Source organism: Phoenix dactylifera, chromosome 4 (assembly GCF_009389715.1).
Source record: "Phoenix dactylifera cultivar Barhee BC4 chromosome 4, palm_55x_up_171113_PBpolish2nd_filt_p, whole genome shotgun sequence".
NCBI classification, from domain to species: Eukaryota; Viridiplantae; Streptophyta; class Magnoliopsida; order Arecales; family Arecaceae; genus Phoenix; species Phoenix dactylifera.
The window spans coordinates 1,651,816-1,657,815 of record NC_052395.1 but is presented as its reverse complement, the minus strand read 5'-3'; positions in this window follow the sequence as shown (position 1 = coordinate 1,657,815).

The window sequence follows — 6,000 nt, the reverse complement described above, 5'->3', positions numbered from 1 at the left end:
CAATTACCACTTTAAGGTCTAGTAAGCAAGTGGACAATAAAGTCCAACTTCCTGAACACGTAAAAGAAAATAAGAATGAATCCAATAAGAACCCTATTGAAAAGAGGGGTCAAGAACAGGACAAACAGGAAGAACCCATAGAAACATGCCAACCTAAGGTTCCCTTTCCCAGTAGACTTCAGGACTCCAAGAAACAATCTAACTTGATGAAATAATGGAAGTCTTTAAAACTGTTCAAATAAATATACATTTTCTCGATGCCATACGACAAATTCCCTCTTATACAAAATTTTTGAAAGACCTCATCACGGTCAAAAGAAAAACCAGCATTCCTAGGCAAGCTATTATGGCCGCACAAGCCTCATCTCTCATTCAACAACAGATTGCCCCGAAATTCAAAGACCTTGGTTGCCCCACTATTGAAATAAAAATAGGAGAGACGATCATCCAGAGAGCCCTATTAGATTTAGGAGCCAGTGTGAACCTACTTCCCTACTATGTGTACCAAAAATTAGGTTTGGGGGAATTAAAGCCCACAAATATTACCCTTTCCTTAGCAGATAGGACGGTAAAGTACCCCAAGAGGATTGTAGAGGATGTAATAGTGAAGGTAAACAAGTTTTACTATCCTGTAGACTTCGTTATCCTTGAGACCGAACCTGTAATACATCCAGATAGTCACACACTTATAATTTTAGGTAGACCCTTCTTAGCCACAGCAAATGCTGTGATAAATTGTCGAAATGGTATGCTGAAGTTATCTTTTGGCAACATGAAAGTCGAGCTTAATGTCTTCAACATAAGTAAACAACCACCAGATGATAAAGAAATCAATGAAGTTGACATGATTGAAAGTCTGGTTCAGGAGACTTTCTTACAAATTTATAGTAAGGACCCTTTAAAGGCTTATCTTGCCCATTCCGAGGAAGGGGTCGAGCATGCGCTCCCTAATTCTGTTCCCCTTATGAGCATGGATCATCATCGGCCGACTGTTCTTCCTCGAACTCTTCCAAAACCATTCTTAGATAATGGTTGAAAAAAAATGAATCTACATTTTGTCTGGAGACATAAAACTTAGCGCTCTTGGGATGCAACCCAATTTATATAAATTGTAAAATTTTACTAATATGCAGGTTTGGGGGTTTTTGCCCCAATTGTCAATTTACCTACCCATATCAGGTAACTTCTCCTATGTCCTATTACTGCTTTAAATTTTCTTTAACATTGAGGATAATGTTAGATTTAGGTATGGGGGTGAGAATATTTTTGATTTTTTGTGCCTATATATAAAAAAAAGGATTTCAAATTTTTAACTCAAATTCTAATCTTTTTGGCTGTACAAACTAGAAATTGCTTCGACAATAGCTTTGAGTTAGGAAATATAATAGCAGTTTTTGCTTGAGTTTTCGTTCCACCTATCTTCTGCTAACATGATAGAAGATGATTTAACACCTACACGTAAGCACATGAATAGTGGGGTATGTAAACTTGCAACAAATATGAATACTTTTAATCTTCTGGATAATTTAAAGTTATATGTGTGATGAACACCCTAATATATATATATATAAAGGAAATACAATAAAAATAAAAAAAATATAATAATAAAAGGAGTTCATTGTAAGTCTTCTCACTGAGTAACCGAGCCTCTTGCTTGGCAAGCAGCGAGTGTTCGAGTAAAAAGGTGAGGATGACTGAGATTAAACTCTGAATGACTAATTCGGCCTTGGAGCCTAGTTGACTTGAGTTATTAAGCCTATTAGGGTGTTTACATCTAGTGCCCTGAGCTATCTGGATTGGGAGTCATTGGCCTAACACTCGCTACACGGATCAGCTAGAAAGCTTAATAAGGCTAGATATTGCACAAGTTATTCTTCTTAGCATTCAGTCTGATTAAAAGTTAAATCTTGGTATTCATTACCATTTAACTCTAGAAAGTCTTGAAAATTAGAGTGATCATGTTGGAAGTAAGTGAAAGCCACTCATTTATATGATACTATCTTGCACCTCACTACATTCTTGACTTGTTAGCATATAAATGGGGTGTAATGAAACTTGCGTTAGAGTCTGCTTAAATATGATAGCAATAAGTTTTTATTGTCTTTGCAATTCTAGGTTCATACAGTAATACTTATTCAAATTTCGAGTTAAATATTAGAAATTCCTGACTGATGAAGTTTGTAGGTAACTTCACTGCAAACCTTCACGAGACAACACTCGTCCACTAGTGTAACCTAGGGGTTTAACGGCTTGTTGCACGTGCTAAGTGCAATTGTAATGCTCTACGAAAGTGAGTATTTATTTTAATTCATGCATATTGATATATATATTAATACTAATAATATAAAAATAAAAATTAATAACACTTTTGCACTCTCATTTTATCATGTTCACACTAAATTGCTAGAGACTAGCAATAAGCTAGTTGGGAGGTGTGATAAGAGCACAAAAGTGCAATTTTCATACTATTTTAATTAGTATTATAGCTAATCATTAATAATAAAAAATTAATTAATTAAATGTTTTATTTGTGTTTGAGTGCAAGTATTCCAAGTGCCCATTTCCAGCCAACAAACTAGCCGCACCAAGACTAGCTACGTCCCAGCGTAGCACCGCAGCGGTTCGCACCCAAAACAACAAATTTCTAGCATCCGCGCCGTCCATCGGATCACCTTCCAAATCAGCCCTGCATCCAAAGACTCTGCAATCTCCCTGCATCGCATAAACCCTCTCCCAGATTAGCCTTCTTCCCGTCTCAGCCTGTGCAAAAACGAAGGAGCAACGGTCCCCACGGATCCACGTCACAGCTCGCGTCCCTCCTTCCTGTGATCTTAGCGTCCAAAGCCTTCCACGCTCGATTTCAAGCCTCCCACCGCGTTCACGGCAGCAATCCTCCCCTGTTTTCTTGTCTTCCCGTCTCATTCCGCATCCCCCTCTTCCGGATTCGTGATCTCCACATCCTCATTCCAGCCATTGCATCTCATCCGGAGCAAGCATCCAAGTTCAGCCGGTCCGTGCGTTCCTCCCATTGATCACGGGAGACCCCAGCTCCATTCCGTGATCAACGTTCCCAGCGTCCGGCCTCTCCTTCCTCCCATGATCCAGCCATCTACAAGCATCCCGCCTCACAGATCGCATCCAAGCTCCACGGATCACGCCATCATCCCGGCCGGTCCAACCTCCTCCGCATCCAAGCACCCGCGACGCTCTTCATCCGGATCCACCTCCCGAGATCCCACGTCCGTTCCGAAGAAGTGATCCCGCACACGATCCCAGGCGCCCATTCCTCCTCCTCTCCATGCGCAATCAAGGGATCCATGGCTGGCTTCAGGGCTCTGGCCAAAGAAACAGGGGAGAAGAGAGTTCGGTTTGGGAGAGAAGAAAGAAAGAAAAAAGGAAAAAAAACAAAGTATGCCCTGTTTTGAAGAAAAGAGGAATAAAAAATTAGAGGGAGGGGGGAGGCAGTGTTGTTTTTAGTTTTAGTTTTTTTAAAATTATTAATTGAGAGTTTTATTTTGGTGGAGAGTTTTACTTTTAAAATTTTTTTTTATGCTGCAATTTTAATTTCTACTCTTTTATTCTGTTTTGCAGATTCTGTAATTTTTCTTCTTATGCAATATATTTAATTTTCTGTTATGCAATTTATGTTCCAGGCTTCAATCTTCTTAGCTTCCATCGATTTTCTATGCCAAAGCTTTTCTTTGATAGTTAAATATATAAATGCTTTTCGAATCTAAGTACCTGTCTTTTAGTTAATTTCAAATAGAAAACATTCTCTGGTAGACCAGAGAATCATTCAACCTTCTCGAAGTAATATTTTTTTTATCATTGTTCAAAAATCGGCTTTGAATTCGAGTGAACGTTTTGATTTTTATGCAACTCCAATCGCCTCCCCGTGGATCGATCTCTTACGACCACTATTCTTCGAGTAGAAAAGGTAAGAGTATAATTAAATTAAACTTTGTTTGTCGGTTCTAACAACAATCTCTTTAGCGTATTTTTAGGTAAACAGGAAATCGACAGCACTTACTGAAGTGAAGTACTTGAATTTGTTGTTAATAGCGTCTGCCTTGAGCTTGAATCTATAGCTGCGTTGCTGCTATGCATCAAGTCTAGCACCAGAAGAGGGTCGGAACTTCGATGAATGGATCTGGTGGGGAGATGACTGATGTATAGGTGTGATTAGGTAGATTGATGTTGGAATTATGTAAGATTTTGATTGTCAATCATCTGTGGCAGTTGAATTTTTTCTGCAGAAACCTGTTGCCACAGCAGTCTTGCAAGGCATGACTGATGCATGGGTGAGTTCACCTAAATTTTTGCTTAGTTATGGGTAATGATATGGCTATATAATCAGCTTCATGTTCAAATTAATCATCATGTCAACTCTTTGTACTAATACTTTTAAAGCAGCAAGATTTGCGAGAAGATTTTCCGAGGCTGTTCAAATAATATTGTGCTGGCCTTCGGAGGCTATTTTCTGGATTAGTTGAATGAGCAGCCAACAGGAGTGCAGCTCTGCAATGGGTGTTGCCATGCATCTTCTTACTTCCTTATGCTGGAACACTTTAAAACATAATCTGTGTGCAAAGGTTGAGCAGATAGATTGCAAAATGCCATAATGCAAGGTAAGCTACAAGTGTGCCGAGTTAGATCAAGGACAAGCACAACCTAAATCCAATTTGTGTTTGAATTGTGTTAAAATGCAAATCTAATTTAAGTTCATCTAGGTCGAATTGGATCAGGTATAAATGGGTCAATACTAATCCCAACATAGAGCATAACAAACTGTTGGGGGAGCGCAGCTTCCCCCCCCCGAGTGCATGAGAACCTTGCCGTCAGGGGACCGGACGACGGCCGACCTCGGGCGGCCGAGCTCGGTGCCCGACCCCGAAACATCCGACCCGAAGAGCTCCCAACCTCGGAAGTCCGTCCTCGCCACCCGCTTGCCGCGGTTGCCTCCTGCCAAAGTCTGGTTAGGGGCCATACCCTGCCACCGCCTCCGGCATTTAATGCGCATGACCTCTGCAAACCCCGACTCACTCAACAATTAATGTGTATCTCCGACTCACTCAACAATTAATGTGTATCGCCGGCTCACTCAACAATCAATGCGCATGGCTCCTGTTATCTATGGATCCTCAGTCCTCCACGGCAAATCGGCTCGGCAGCGTTCAGTCAGTCGTGACAACTCTCTGATCCCGGCCTCATATCCGACATCGAAGCATTAATTCACTTGATCGCGCACCAACTCGAGCGACGTGCTAAGCCGTACGGCAACCTCGCCCCATCACATCACAGGTAATCCGACCTCCCTATAAAGAGGAACCCCTCCTTCTCAATGAGGGGTTGGACTCAGAAAAAAGGAAGCAGAACGCTTCTTCCCTCTTCCTCTCTCCCAAATTTAAACCCCCTCTAACTTAAGCATCGGAGGGCCGGCGCCGGAAATTCCGGCCACCGGCTTTTTGCAGGTCCCCTCCTCCACGGAGGACGCCGCTCGCCGATAGATCACCGTCCGCCAGAGTTCGCCGAAGCTCCTCCTCCTCAGCCGACGGCCGTCCCCGGGTCCAATTTCCAGCAACAGTTGGCGCTAGAGGAAGGGACCGAGTCGCGGTCATGAAGTTGAGAAGTAAGGGAGCCTCCAATGCTTCCCGGCGTCCCCCGCATAGTCCTGGACACTCTGTCCAGAATTCGCCTTCTCCAGCTGATCCGGATCCCCAAGTTCTGCCGGAACAGTTCAACGCTCTGGTACAATAAGTCTAGGCCTTGGCCGCCGCCGTCCAAGGCCTGCGGCGCGAGGAAGCCCTACCTACGCTTACCCCGCAGGCCCAGGTCCCGCCGGTGCTTCCTCCGAACGGCCCGATTTTCCAAGGCCAGAACCTTCACGGCTCTTCCAGAGCCAACAACGAAGAGCGAGTGTCTTCCCGGAGAGAGCTGTTGGGGGGATCTTTAGACAGAATACCCCAGCTCTCCGAAGCTGAGTCAGCACCGGACCACCGC